Source organism: Dermacentor variabilis, chromosome 4 (assembly GCF_050947875.1).
Source record: "Dermacentor variabilis isolate Ectoservices chromosome 4, ASM5094787v1, whole genome shotgun sequence".
NCBI classification, from domain to species: domain Eukaryota; kingdom Metazoa; phylum Arthropoda; class Arachnida; order Ixodida; family Ixodidae; genus Dermacentor; species Dermacentor variabilis.
Window position 1 is genome coordinate 106,127,244 of NC_134571.1, and position 16,037 is coordinate 106,143,280.

A 16,037-nucleotide genomic window follows, 5' to 3' on the forward strand; every position below is an offset into this window, starting at 1 on the left:
CAACCCCGAACTTGTGTTCCATTCGTTCCAAGGGTGTGCCACATGTTTACAACGGAAAAATGCCCAAGCACATCCAGTCCAAGAACGTCCAGGAATCCTGTATTAATGGGCCACCTGGCATTTCATGTTTTAGTAAAATGTAGAGTTTCCACGATCCTAATATTTAAGTGAGAAGATTTTGAACCAATGTTAACGGCGTTAAAAAGTGAAAAAGATTCCCGAAGAGTGTGCAAGAATATGCATGGCATGATACGTGTGGTGCGTGGAATTGAACTCATCCCGCCATTTGCCAGATGTTAGGGCGTTAAAAATAGAATAAAGGCGTCTTCCCCAGAATAAACACACCTTCAGGGTCTTCTAGAGAAAACAATTCTACCAATTTATTCCTGTGAAGGGTGGTTGGTCAGCGAAGTAGTAGATATGATCCGCCTAATGTAATAGGGCAACTTGTCGAACGCTGATCCCACAATGCGCCCCCATTACGCACATGGCTCTTCAAAGTGATATAGAACACAAAGGCAATTTTCAATGCAGTTAATAAATACCTTTATTTTATTCATTACTTTAAAATTAGTGCCATAACTGCTTTGCCGTCGCTATGATACGCACAGGTGTTTTCCATTCTTATTTGAGAAATGTTTTTGGCCAAAGTTGAATGGATGCATGAACCGTGTACGGTATCTGATTGAATCAGATCGTTGAAGTAACCGAGGCCAAAGTCTTCTACGGCAGTGGGTGAGCCACTATTCTGTTTTCGATTTTGAGATGTCTACGCTAAAGCCTCCGACAACGACCACGGCGAGCGATTGGTGACAATGTATGCTGATCAACGCGGAAGTGCGCGCGCCTCGTATTCAATCATGTGGTTTGACGTCTTCTTTGTTTTTTTTACGTTCCATATTGAAACGAAAGCTGTGCTGTATGTTCGCTTTACGCCTCTGCCTCACGGGCCATAAGCCGTTGCTGTTGGCCCTTAACTTTCGCCGGGGTCGGCCCACTGGGCTTCCTGTCGACGTGAAAAACGCGAACAAATCCAGGGATCGTAACCATAGACAGCTTTTCTGCTAAAAATGCAGGATGAAGGCCATCATAACTCTGTGTTTGCCATAATTCACATAACTTTCAGAAAACTTGCCGCTATTTTTGGCCAGTGAAACTAATGAGCGCACCTGGATTCGACACAAGCGTGAGGACAATTGCACGTGTGACAAGTTAATGCCAAACGTCGGCATTCAGTGCAAAACAACAAACAGACGGGTCACGGCGAAAATTCTCAAGTACGGAATGGGTTATATGTGACATGCAGCCGAGATTACTAAACATGTTGGTTAGTTGCGCGCTTACAAGAAGTTAGCAAATCAGCATTGTGTATTCTAAGTAACCGGGATGGTCATGCGAACGCAGCCCGCGATAATAAATTCTTAACGTAAACTGAGAGTGGTGGAGCAGCAAAGCGTCCTGGAATTCCCGAGAACAACACAGAATGTGCGAAAAATATCAAGAATGGGTATGAATACCAACAGAACCCTCTTGTGTTAATAAGCGGCCGTTAAAGTGTAAAGCGAGAGCCTTATAAAAAAATCGGAAACAAATGTGGAAATGGAGTTGACTGCTCAGAAAAAGCGCGCACAAATTAATTACTTAGAGAGACAAGGAAAACGCACAGTCGGAAGGGAAAGAAAGAAAATAATTCACACGGCTAATTTTAGTATATTGCTTACCCTGAACCACACTGCACTTAACGCTCCAATTCATTCAACGGAAATTGCCAAGTGTGCAAGTTTTATGCACCGCTAAGCAAACATAATTGATGGTTCTTAATTGGCGCTGCCTCTACAATGAATGGAAATTCCAGTTTAGTCCTATAATTTTTTTTACGCTCTGAAATGTTTGTATAGCGTTTCAGGAAGCGCCAGCAGCCGGTAAATTTTCAAGAACTGGTATGCAGAAGTCATTACTTTCCAAGTAAAACTAAGCCTCTATCATCGAAATGTTAAAACTGTTGCTGCATATCAAGAAAGAAAGGGAGCGAGAGAGATAAGAGAAAACAATACATGGAAGTTTAGCATAGGATATTTACTGTAGCCTACCCTGTAATGGGTAAGGTGGCAACTGGTTCCAAGGATGAAAAAAAGTAGAGGAAAAAAAAAGAAAAAAAGAAAGAGAAAATAATGCAGAGAAAGGCAGGGAGGTTAACCAGAGGTAGTTCCGGTTGGCTACCCTGCGCAGGGGGAAGGGTTAAGAGGGATAAAAAGAGAAACAGAGTGGAAGGGGGAGATAGAAAGAAAGGGAGACAAGCACGAACAAAGCGCCTACACTACAGAACGGTAGGGGGCGGCATTCTTAGAGTCTGTCGTGAAGCCCCGTAGACCGCAAGAACGTTAATAGCGCGAATAAGGCCTTCAACGCGGATGTTCTTTCGGAGCATTGGCCTAAAGCTTTTAGTTCTGAAAGTGGACGATTGTCCAGCTGGTCCAGTACCCTGCACATCACTTGTCTCTCAGCACTGTATCGCGGGCAGACACAGATAATGTGTGCGAGCGTCTCGTCGATGTTACATGTGTCGCACGTGGGGCTGTTGGCCATTCCTATGAGGAAAGCATAGGCGTTTGTAAACGCAACGCCTAGCCACAGACGGTAAAGCATAGTCTGTTCACGTCGTGGTAATCCAGGCGGGAGGTGCATCCGTATGTCCGGAGACAACGAACGCAACCGACACATGGTGAAAACATTTGAGTCCCACAGGGGCAAAGTGCACTCACGGGACATCAATCGCAGCCCAGCCGCAGGGTCTGTTCGCGAAAGCGGAATGAAGACTCGTTGACCACTGTCATGTGCCGATCGGGCGGCTTCGTCGGCTTGGTCATTCCCGCTGATGTTACAATGTCCTGGAAGCCACTGAAAGATTATGTTGTGTCCCTTATCATAGCTTTGATGATATATCTGCCGAATTTCTGAGGCCAGTTGTTCATTGGGTCCGTGGCGCATTGGGCTTCGTATGCACTGAAGGGCTGCCTTGGAGTCACTGAAGACTGTCCATTGTTGCGGTGGTTTTTGCTTAATGAAATCAAGTGCAGCACGGAGCACCGCGAGTTCTGCACCCGTCGATGTGGTCACACATGAAGTTCTTAACTTGATTTCCTCAGATTGTGCCGGGATGATGACTGCTGCAGAGGAGAATGACCAGTATAAAAGCGCTGCATAATAACTTTTATTATTTGCCCAGGCCCTTGCATATACGCATGCTGCGCGTCCCACCTGCGCGGCCATATGATTTTCCAAGTGAATAAAGTGGATAAGGACTGTTGAAGGCATACACGAAAAGCTCCTAAAACGAGAACTAGAATGGTTGTTTTCCATGGTGTGAATAAAACGGTCGGGAGCAGCATGAAACAGGGCGCAATCCCCTCTTCAATAAACGGCTCAGTAAAACAGTTGTGCAAAAAGGCTCAGCGCGAAACTATTTCGCTGAGCGGAATGAGCCGATCGGCTCATTTCTTGGGAGGAAATTGGGCATCTGTTCGATGAAACACAACCAAGAAACTTGGAAATCTATAAACTTAAGCGTTTTCTGACGTTTTAAAAGAAGGAGAGTTGTCTAAGTATATTCTTCGAGAAAGCATAAAAGGCGTAATAGCACGAGCGCTGGCGTAATAGTACGAGCGCGGCCTGCTAGATTGGAATACCATGTGCGTAACTGTAAATGTGAGTAATACTTCTATATGCCGTTTTATCAAATATCACTTACAGAACTCCACAGGCCGATGAAAAATGTCTTTTCTCGTTTCATGTGAGATTGCAATGTTTTGGGATGCCATTCTTGCAGTTAACTTTGAGAAATTTTTGCTTTATCTCGTTGAAGTTTGCACTGAGCTAATGCAGAATGCACTTGACTTAGTGTATCGCGACGTGATGTGCTTGCCTTATGAGTATATAACCTCCAACATGCGGCTGCACAGGGTGTCTCTGCTTACTTCAGCCAGAGTTGAAAAATGTGCAAATGCCGGGTAGCTTGATAGAACAAAGGTAATGTTCTTCGCCGTCGCTTGAAGATACTCAAATGATTCTTTAATTCCACGTAACTAGATAATTAGTTTTAATTAATTAATCAACTTCTCAAATGCTATAATTAGGTTAAAAGTGTCAATGATAAGATTGTAGAGCTCCGTGAGAAACTCTCGATAAAGGTTTATGTTGGTCAATGCGTGCTACATAAAAGTATTTTTCCGAGCGTGAGAGAAGGCCGCGAATAGACGCAAAGTGCCTCGAGCAGCTAGTTGCGCGGCAATTTTGCGGCGTGCATTCGCGGGCTTCTTTCATGCTCGGAAAAATAACGTAGCGGGTATTGAGCAACAGTAAGCTGTATCGGGAGTCTTTCATGTCGCTCTACAATTTTTTCATTGACACTTTTCATCTAATAATACTTGAGAAGTTGATTGATTAATTAAGAATAATTATGTTGTTAGGGTGAATGAAAAAAAATTAATTTGAGTATCTCCAAGCGATGGCAAACATCATCATGCATCTTTCTTATAGCTCGCTACATGGCTTTTGCATATTTTTAAACTCTGGCTAAAGTGAGCCGAGACACCCTGCATATATTTTTGCCAACATTGTTCCGGGACGCATTCATAACCGAAATCCGCTGAGCGTCTCTTGTCGAGATGCGCCGATTCATGTTTTCCAACCTCATCGCAGCGTCGCTTGGACCGACTACCACAGTGCGTCGGATCTGCATGATTGCTTAACTACCCGCGTCGTCGATGGCTAACTGCGAAGCCTCTATTGCAGCATACCTGTATTGGTAGCCTGTAGTGGAGCAATGACTTACAGAGTGCAGGCTTTTAAGTTATGGAATCATACATAGAACTGCTAGGAGGAGACTGTACATCTGCTAACAAATTTTCATATTTATTTAGGCACCATGTTTTACAGTCCATAATGATAACTTCACATCTTTGTTCCTGACCTAATATATGTTCCGTGTTGCGGCGCTTATACCCCCTCTGCTTTCTGTACAAATAAAAAAAAGCTCATATTGCGACAGAGAAGAACAATATGTCGCTTTCTTCCTGACTTTCAAAGAACACTAAGATGCCAAAGCATTTGTCGCACTGTTTGAGCAACAAATCTACGGGCCTTAGTTTAGGTTAAAGTTAACGTGCACTGAAGTTCAGCATTTTACAAAAAAGACCCATATATGTTGTCTATTCCGGAATTTAAATAATATATACAGCATTAATACATGCAGACGGACACAGTTTTTCAATAAAGACATGCCAGCTTAAAGGCCATCAAATATTCAATAATTATAGATGTGCTTGAGGCGAATAAAATATAAACGTGCAGAGGATCACGCCTGTTTTTTGTGCGAGTGTTACTACGATGTCATAGTAAATCATCACTCCAATACCGAGCCCCTTATATTGAAGGGCATGGTTCTCCCTTGATGGCTGTAATTAATCAAGTGTGGTGGGTTTTGAACAACTATAAATAGATCGAAAGTGGGTGCCTATGCAGAAGTAGCGCTACGCGTAAGCGAGGCTCGGAAGTTTCGCTAGTTATCTCGACATTAACAAGTTCACTTATTGTACCCAAGTAGATCAGCACAAAAACGCAGTAACCTAGAAATATGATCGCAAGTGTGAACTAGGCTACGAACAACTGAAAGAAGCAGGCGGTGAGCTAGCAGACCGGCTATGAACGAGCGAGAGAGAGAGGGAGTAATGCGAAGGCTGCAAACGCCAGTGGCACGTTGCGTAGTGAGATACAGCGGCTTGTTGGTAGCTCGACTTTCTGTTAAGCACTGTGGCCGTTTCTTGGACACTCGGCTGTCGTATGGGCAGGAAACATTAACTGCAAGAAGCCCTGGGACGCAGTATGATAACTCTTTAGGGGGAAACGACACAGTAGGAGTAAGCTGAGCTATAGCGTCTTGCGGTGACACACAGCCAACCACCGTACCAAGAGTGGCGGTCGGGGCTTTGCTCGAGGGTTTCTTGCTGCCAAAGGCAATGTGCTCGATTTGTGCTCTTTTGGGTGTCAAGTAACACTGCGCAGGTGTCTCCCGTCTAAGCAGACTTCGCCTTTTTCTTTTTCGGCCATATTTTCGATGTTGATGCAGCTAACACCACACCGTTGATCGAAATCGTTGTTATGTACCGTCTTCATCGTTCGTGTTCCTATGGAATAACCGTTTGCTTTGCCCAACAACCTTAGAAGCTGTCGGCAGGTTACAGCAGTGGTTCGTTTCTGCCGGTACGACTCTGTTATTGCCTGTAGCCGAAACATATATCCAAACCCGTAGGGGCCGCATGGGGCCAACTAGACTGCTTTGGAAGGCGGGAGATATGAAGTTTCGAAATTGGACCGAAATCGAATCATGTTGTTCCGATTGCTGTGATGTGTTGGTGGTACGAAGGATTTGGGCAGCACTTTACCGGGTTTGTATGACTTCGGTGCTGTGAAACTTGTAGCCTGCGCAAACGGTCGCGATTTTGAGAGCGCCTATTGCATAAGTTCTTAAAGACTAGCACAAATTAGTGTAAATTACCTGTTGCATACCTGTTTACCAACTGTCCGATCAAACAAATCAATGAGTTATTATAGGAGCTGTGAAGACAACTAATTCCTTCACGTAAAATTACGCCGACCACACTCAGAAAATAAGAAACGCGGATGCGGTCTATTTCCTTAAGAAGAGTTCAGCTCTAGTACGTAACGGTGCGTAACAAACCGATAAAATGGCGTTCTTTTCGCTTTTTAAAGTAGTGACCTTTTTTTCAATTCAGAGGTGACTCTGCGCATTACAAATCAACCACTTTCTCCTGGACATTTTTTTTTAATCGCCGGCTTTTCCTAAAAGAAAAGAAAACTGATCGACGAGTAGGCAAACAAGCACAGAAAAGTTTCTGTATATTCCCATATCTCTAAAAATGTTATATTTTTTTTTATTGGTTAATCTCGTTAACAACCGATGCCTGAAAGAAAAAGAAGTCTTCGTTTTTAACATACGGCGTCCTTTGAAACGAAGATGCAGAGCTGGCAGCTTTGCTGTCTCTTCCACATTGATGTTTTTCTCATCAGCAACGTAAAGCTTTCATGCCACTATTTCTTTTTTCGAGTTCAAGACTCAAGTTCCACTCAGTAGCATTGCAGTGAATTCAGACGTGAAAGCGACGATCATATTATGCTGCCGTATTTTGCCCACATTGCTGACTGTACGTGGATGCAGAAAACAGGGCCTGACGCTGAACATTCTCTCGTATAATTTGTACGACACGGGCTATACCTAAATTCCAGAAACAAAGAGGAAACAAAACACACTTCTTAGGCTAACCCAGGTAGAAACCATAAAGAATGCACCTACGTCGAGATGCTTGATATTCGTACATGCACCTGCCTTAAATCATCGCAAAAGTTAGGGATACAGCTTTGTTTTATTGATCATCACACTAGTTATTCGCCTAAGGTTTCGTTGTTCATCTAACTTTGTTGTGAAGTATCTCGCACTATGCAACGCGCTTGAGAAAACTTTGAGTTCCTGCAAGTTCTCAGCGCGGCTTAGATTGCGCGTTTTCTTGCTTTCTCGCAGCGATTTCTTCCAGCTGCCGAGATTAATTTCGCGAACACGATGCATGTTTCTCCTGACAACTTGCGCAAGCTCAGGCGAAAATTGTCACTATCACAAAATAGAAAGCAGAAACTGATAAGAGGTTGAGAATCTGCATAGAAATTAGGGAGTAACAAGGAACGAAGAGATAGGGGGCTTCTGGAAATATTGCATTAGCCCTTCGTGCTTGGGACGCAAATACACGTGCATCAAGGTATCCGCGTAGAACGCGGGCATGCGCATAATCTGGCGGCGCGATGAATCATTAACGCTGAGAGATACGACAAGCACGCAAGAAAGAAATGGGCTGAAGGGCTCCCAGCAACAGGAACGGTAGTAGCAATTTAAGCTTTCTTTCAACGCGAGACTAAGAAAATGCAATATAGCTAGAGGTGAACACTACGCGTGTGAAAGAAATACGGTAATCACAAAGCAAGAAAGCAGCTCTTACAGCAGTTTTCTCGGAGAAATCGAGATTTCTCGTTACCTTGAACAGGTTCGAGGAATGTTCAATAAGCGCGTTCGAGGAGCACGAAGAAGATGAGCGGAGGAAGCGTACATGCAAATACAGGCACTGGGAACCCTGTGCTACCCGTGTTCTCAATATAACTGCCAGGAAAACGAAAAAGATGTTGAGCAAAAGGTTTTCTAAAAGACGCCGGCGTAGGCGAGTAGGAAAGCAGGCCTGGTTTGATGGACCAAAACAAAATAAACTTTGAGACAACGATCGCAGGTCGAAGGATTTTTTTAAAACTTTGTGGCAAAGGTACTCAGTGCCGCAGAAACATCCTTCTGAGAATGATGGCGACAAGAAGCTACTTATGCGATGTTTTCAGAAAAGTAGAAAGAAAGAAAAAAAACGCAGATCACGGGTTCATTTTATATTGCTTAGGAATCTATCAGTGTCTTTGGTCGCAAAAAAGAATTTAATAAACAGTTTCTCGCTTGCCGTTCGAGGAAAAGTTCGGTAAGAAAGAAAGCAGCAAAACGCCGAAGACAGGCGTTACCTGCAGAAAGTGAACTTGTGAATCATGCAAATATCGGGATCGCACAAAAAAAAAAAAGCGCACACACACACACAACGGCTGCTGTGAGAAAGAATGCTTGTTGCACGGGAGCAAGCACACGTATACAGTTGTAGCGAGCGGTGAACTTAGAACACGAAAGTAGCGTTGAAAAAGAGGAAGCACTTACTGGAATGACAGAGGCTGTCCTGACGAAATTACCGATGTTTCTTGTGCTAACGTGGCGTGCGTTCTCGGACCTAGAATAACATGGCCAATGGCGCCGAAGACAAGGCAAGGAAAACGGAGCACATGCGCCTGCCATGCTGCTCGCTTATGTTGGCATTCGCGGAGCGCGACAAAGTAAACCTGATCATCGCGATGGGGCACACCAATCAAGGACAACAAAGCGGAATCGGTGCTCTTCTGTTCTTGTGTGTAAGAAGAACAAACGCCCAAACATAATCCAATTTCTCACTTTACTCAACTGTTGCCTGTGTGGTCAAATCAACCCAATTTCGAACACCTGTGCAGAGTGCGATTGCTACGGCTAGCGACAATTAGGGTAAACTAAGAGCCTAGCCCTCGTGTGGCTAACGAGTGACTAGCCGTGGATGAACGCTAGCGTCGAGGAGCATGTGTTGTGTTCAGATGCCTTGTAACTCATCAGTAAATTCCTGCCACTAAAGCTTTCACGAAAGGTCAAGGTAATGAGTCATCTTCGTTCGCATTAACGGCATTTACCAAGAAAGAATTGCTTCTTAAAAGTTTTATTTTAACAAATTGAATTATCCCGATTACGTGAGCATTTGGGTGTGCATGAGTGCAAATGCACGTTGAACTTGGAATGCACAATACATGGTGGTAATACCAGTAAAAATGAAGAAACTGGGCAATAAAAAAGAAGAAAAGAAAAGTCAAGACGCTCGGAATCGTTTAAGCCGGGAAACGCTCTTCTTGCAGCAAGTCTTACAGGCTCTCTATCTTGTCGAATTGGAGCAGTCTAGCAATTGAGAAGCTGCAAACTGTGAGGCATTGAAGGAATAAGAGATATGAACTGTGAGATAACTTGAAGCGAGATATGAGCGTAGTGATGAAGGAAGAAACATTGAGGTAGAAAAGGGTTGCACATGGAGTTATAACTCCTTTGAGAACAATTTTGCTTTGCACTTTTCTGGGATCAACAATTACTTTCCTTTTGTCAGTACCGAAAGAGCGGGGCCCTGGGCAAGAAATCTAACTGGCGAAAGAACAAATCGCACCAAGCCAGACTCTGCACTCTCCGACTTGATGTAATTTGTTACAAAATGAAAAGATTTTTTTTCATACACTTAGGGATACCTAAGTACCCTTGAATATTTTTCTGACTCTGCGTGTGTGACTGCTATGCGCGTGATGCTCTATTGAGACTGCAATAAGCTGTACTGGTTTCATCTAATATGAATGAATGAAACCAGTCGTCGAAAATACCTCGCCAAGTCCAAAACATTTTCAGGCAATCCTTCCTTGAGCATGTAAACCTAAATGAATTGACACAATATCTAATTCGTCTGCGATTCGGCCTTACGAATTAAGGCACGCGATGGCTCAGTCGAAAGAATATTCGTGATGCTAATACCACTGATGTCCAGCTCCGCTTTTCTGGTGCATAAATGGCATCCTACTTATGTGTGACTTAACGAAGCATCATGTTGCTGTCTACCATTCAGGCATGTCATTACGTAATTCTTGAATTGCTTTTGCTTTATATATGTCCATTTCAATTTCTCCGGTTAGTTGTGTTTATCTGCACCTTCTTGCCGTGGGCTTTAATAATATTTGTATGTTTGAAAAAGCACCATCGCTAAACGTATTTTATGCAGACATTTTTGAGACAAAGAGTGACTTGCTAGACAATCCAGTCCATGCAGCGCGTGCAGTAGTAGTGCAGACATTTCACAGCATATGAGAACCAAGGACATAAATAAGAACCTAGCTCGACTGCGGTTAGCAAAGTTCTGTAGTAAAAGCACCGATTGTGTATAGCTACTGTCCGAAAAGAGAAGAGAGTGTGCATTAAAGAAAGGGCTAGATTACCGAAACGTAAAAGTCATGTGCTAATGTTATGGAACTATCGTATATATTTCTTCCTACTTCCTTAGCGACTACACACTGGCTGTTGGGTACTAACTCTAAGTTCCTTTGTATAGGCTATTTGCCGGCGAAAGAGAATAAAAGGTAAAACAAGTTCTTTTAAAGCAACTTGTGGCGATTAGACACTAGCACGCCAGAGCGCACGCACTGACGACGCACGGTTACTCAAAGAAAGCGAACCACCTGCAATCAAAAGTACGGCATAAACCCCCAAGTGCAGGGTTCTTGGTAATGACGACCAGGGAAGAGCACGTACCAATTCTCTCTTGTCAACATCGCCGGGAGTGGGAGCCCGTCGCGTCGCTAGTTGCATGATGTCCGCTCACGGTTGCCGGCGCAGCGAAAAGCAAGAACGGAAAGAAAAAAAAGGCGCTCACGTTGCCGCCTCGCATCCGTGCCTTCCCGGATAGGAGGCTTTCAAAGCAGAAAGGCGGTCTTTCAACGTCTCTTTGAAAAACGCCTCCTTCCACTGCTGTCGTCAGTTCCGGCACCCGTTTATACGTGCGCGTTAGCGGCGCGGAAAGCCCTGGCTGCCGCGGTAGACTGCACAAAACGAATCCCATGACGACGCGTGCAGACGAAGAGAGAAAAGCACAGTGTCTACACGAACGCGAAAGTTTTCACCGTCGTCACTATGTCGCGCTTAAAATATAGCAATAAAAAAAGAAGGAAGAACCGTAAGTGAAAGAACGGAAAGGGTACAGAGTCAGCCGACTCGAAGATGCATTGAAGAATCGTTGAAAAAAGTGCCGTTAGGCGGGACTGCGGTAAAAAGAAGAGGAAGAGTTTATATTCCACACCACAAGAGAGATTCTGGCGGGGCGGGCAGAGCGGTGGATCGTCGCGCACTATAGGCGGAGCCTCGGGCACTTTTCTGAAATGTAATCTCGGAGAACGAAAGCTCGTCGTTCTCTGTCATGCAACGTCCCGATTTTCAAAAGGCGGAAAAGGGGCAGTGAGCGAAAAAGACAGCGAATGGGCTGAGACTTGCACCGCACTCGCCAAACAAGCTTGGTTTCAATGGACTTGGCAGAAGCGAGTCGGCTGGACACCTGCTGCATCTGCCTCCCATGTCCTCCTTATTTTTCTTCTATTACCGTGCACAAGTGTAACTGGCAGACTGCGAGGAAAGAGTTTGTAGGTGTGTGTGTCTTCTTTTTTTTTTTCTCTGGGACCAGCCCAAGCGAATCCGGCACCCAAGCAAAGTGTCATCTTCGTGGCATCTGCTCCCTGATAGGAAGAGACTGATGGCTACTGTCATTTATGGTGGCGAACATGACAAGAAACTTGGAGGGTGCGTCAACATGGCGCTCTGAAAGACATATGATTGAACGGTTTCCAAGTGTTCTGTCACTGTTCGGTGTGTAAACGAAACAAAGAAAGAGACTAACCAAACCGCTATTGGCTTTTAATAAAGAATGCTATATAGAGATCAACGTTCACGTGCCTGGTTCCATGGTTTTCATTGCAGTTATTCAAGAAGCTGGTACCACTAACAAACTTTCGAACAGAACGCTGCATGGCTATTTATTGTACAAGCAAGATGGAATGGCACCCTTAGATCTTCGAGATAATACGCACATGAAAACAAAAATATGCAAAAAGACACGGAGGATGTAGCTTCAGCCGATATACTTGTTTTGAGAATGTTTTGTAACTTCCATCACCTTTTCCACATGAAAAAATATTTCTAGAGCTACTCTAGCTCACCATGGCCCGTCTATGTGGCCTCGATACGATGACCGCATAGAAATATTATCTAAGCCTTACGATGAACGAAACTCAGACCAGCAGCATGATCAGCGAGTACCTATACTTGGCCACGCGCCAACCCTTGGGCAGGGGCACGGTATGCGTGCGAACAGTAGGTCCATAGAGCATCAACACCATCGTGCCGTCACCATATTAACGCTCATGAGAAGATTTCACAAAACACAAATTTATAACACATTAGTTTGTTATCGCTAATTCAAAATTCGTATTCATCTTTCAAGAGATGAAATATAAAGAACGTCCAGTGCCACAGTTGAGGAAAATGTCGCCAGCAGAGCGCGATATGGTTTCGCTGTAGTGAACTTCGTAAACTGATAGTGAAATAAGACCACAGCAACTGTAAGGCACAGCCTCAGTGGCACAGCGGGATCACAGCAGCCGTAGAAGGCTTCTGTCACAGCCCTTTGCGGAAGCCGGTCCGCTGCTTTTATCTCCTCTCGGCTCCTTTTGATATATCGCGCGAGGGAACAAGGGAAAGCGCGCTGCGTCTCGCCTGGCTCCGGCGCAGTGGCAGCTATCGCGCCCGCCTCTCTGATCGCTCGAGAGCACTAGAAAGCGAAGAGACAGGAAAGGGTCGCGTTCCCTGAGCGGCACCACACCCAGTGGTCTCGTTACTACTACAATCAGCGGGAAGACCATGCTCTCATATTTGTGCCAGAAGTGCTTGCTGCTCCTTTCTATGCAATTTTTTTTCCTTCGTCTCTTCCATTGCTTGAGCAGCAAGCGTCCAGCCATTTCGTTGAATGCTGAGCTAGCGAAACGGAGAGGAAGGCACTTATATTTTATATAGTCTCTATGCTACAAAACTCACGACGCAAACACTGAAGGTGGTCGGTCTGCCTGCGTTACTCTTTGAGTAGCGTAGCGTTAGTTTTATTCGTTTCTCTATTTTAAACACAGTGTTTTCATCGTTGGTAGTACTTACATTCGTCATAAGAAATTATGGCAAAGAGAAGGCACATCGTTATGCGGTCGTAATAGGACGCTAGTTTTCCGGAGAAGCTTCTTCAGAACGTTATCGCGCTGTAAGAATTCTTTTCGCGTGACGCGGAAACATCCTACCATCGTATACACGCACAAAGGTAGGGTACATGCAGTATACAGCAGTTACGGCGTTTCTATAAATTGAACTCTTAGTTACGAATGTGGTTAATCACGTATACGGCGTTTTTTTAAAGGTAAATAGAAATTCAACACCATTGTGCCCTTCTTACACCCCACTTGCACTACAGTATCCAGTTTTGTAGGATAGTGAAGCGTTCTGATAAAGTTTGAGATTACACTAGAATAAGCTAAATACTGCAATATGCTGAAATCAAATAATCTTAGTTTTAAATATCATGAACGTGGTAGAGCCAGGCAGCAATTACGAGGACCGATGCAATGGGATCCTCGTCAATTTATGTGGTTTTCATGACTACGCTACCAGAATGTGAAAACCAGTTGCATAATCAATAATGTGAATTTTCAAGGCTGGCACTATCTTACATGACCGATTGACCAATATTTGCCTTGCTGTGCGCAACAGATGCGGCTGCATCACCTATAACTTTATTTTCTATGCAAATAATGTAAGCGCGTATGCAAGGCTACATCTAAAGCAATGCAAAGTTCTCTGAGAGAGGGTGCGCACATTACGGGCAATATTTTCTACAGTAAAAGCTACTTACATAAACGAAAAGCTGCTCCTGCTGCTAATCATAAAAATCAACAATAACTAAATATTCGCTTAGGTATTCACAAGGCTTCTGCACATTGAAATAGTGAAACTACGCATTGACAAGTAAGGTTCCGTCCTCCTGATTAGCGCGGTACCTGTGCGAAAGTTAATCGCATGAAATCAAATATTAGTGTTCAGTGATATCAGATAGTCTCTCGTAAGAATAGGCCCTTCGGAAAATTTTGGACACCGCAGAAACGAAGAACCTAAAGCAGATGAAATAGTTTTTGGTTGAACATGAAAGAAAAAAAAAGAGAGAAGTGAACAAACACCTGAGGTGCGAAAGAAGAAAAAGAAACAGAATGGTGGCGAGGGGGAAGGGGAGCAATCTGTAGTATGAGCAAGGACAGGAAGGCGGTCGATTTTCAATTTTGCCTCAGTGACTCCAATCTCTTGGGCGATTACGGGAGATTATGGGTGACCGAGGGGCCTACCGGTGGCGATACTTCTTAGCGGGAAAAAAAACAATGAGAGCGTTGAGGCCCAGAACGGCTTGGAACGATGAGTTGCAAAAACCAATTACGTGGCCACGGTCGAGGCATGGTGCTCGGGCTACGTCATGCTGCTAGGCCTTCCGTAAACTGTGCGCACAATCCCCTTGCCTGCCTTCATGTTTGCACCTTTGAAACTGTTTTTTTTTCTAGGAAGCAGTGCACATGAAAGGAAAACACAAAGCTATATTATAAAGCCCGGAACTGGTGTCAGTGACGCCGTACGAAAAGTGCAAATACACCTCCACACGTAGACAGGAACGAAAAAAAAAAAGGCTTCTCTATGTCATTGTCGTGTGGTCTCTTGCCATTGCTACGTCAAAAGCTTTGGATCCTGAAAAGACTCGTCAGTGACTACGGTCGATTTATTCCGTTTGGCGAAGCCCTTCAGCTTAGAGATGGCGATTATTGTGGGTTCTAAGAGTGTATTATTGAGCGCCTTTTTAATGCCATTGTTTTAGAATTTCCGAAGCCGTACATGGGCTTGCTTGTCCGAATACGACAGTGCTGTATTGCCATGCAAAATCAGGTGCAAAAAAAAAAACGAGCCTCAGAATGTTGTTCAGTGTTGTATAGTATTGAATAGCCTTTACGAGATTATATGGACAAAAATTGTGAGAGGATCTCTCCCTCGCAATAAGGCCAGTTATGGTTCTCCACAGGTTATGACTATGCAATGACAAGCTAGAAACCCTGCACACAAATTTTGTTCCATCTTCTTTTCTAGTTTTCTCTTCTGTATAGAACTGATGTGGGGATGGAAACTAGTTATAAATAGCACGAATTAGCTTTGTTTGAAGCTAACGAAGTAAATATCTTTTAACAACTTTTCGTGTCACTGAGTGGCACAGCTGCAATGAGGGCCATTGCTTTGAGTTTGCGCGTAAGCGTGCTTCTGAGAAACAGCTCGCTCACTCAGTCGGTAAAAGTAATCGTAAAAATTCACTTCTATGGACATGCAAATACAAGGCCTCTGAGAGCACTTTTGATGCTTATGAGTTCAATTATCTTTCTTTTCCGTGCAACATACTTCAATATATGAAAAAAAAACGAATACTGGAAAATACATAGCTATCTGCTATGAGCATTGTACTTGGTCCTATCGTTCTAGATGCAAAGAAACAAAAAGTTGAAATTAACATTTGCGAGCATAAAACAAAGTATATTGCATTTAAAAAAAAAGAGCGCAAATTGACTTATAACAGAACACTAATTTCTTATCAAAGCCGTTAGTCACTGAGATGAGCTTCGAGACTAGCAGCGAATAGCTTAGAGTAGGAAAAAAACCTACAACGAACAGTTCT

The 16,037-nt window shown here is 43.9% G+C and overlaps 1 protein-coding gene across 3 annotated transcripts in view; it reads right to left on the reverse strand.

Moving 5' to 3' along the window:
- Positions 1–16,037, reverse strand: part of LOC142579590 (cell adhesion molecule Dscam2-like) — a 237,618-nt gene that overhangs the window by 181,279 nt on the left and 40,302 nt on the right. Inside the window, exon 1 of one of the 3 annotated variants that reach the window (XM_075689966.1) lies at positions 11,006–11,083. The exons of the other annotated variants lie outside the window; for them this stretch is intronic. The gene's annotated coding sequence lies outside the window, so the exon portion shown is untranslated. Of the gene's footprint in view, positions 1–11,005; positions 11,084–16,037 lie in introns of those variants that run through there. 3 annotated transcript variants of the gene reach the window in all.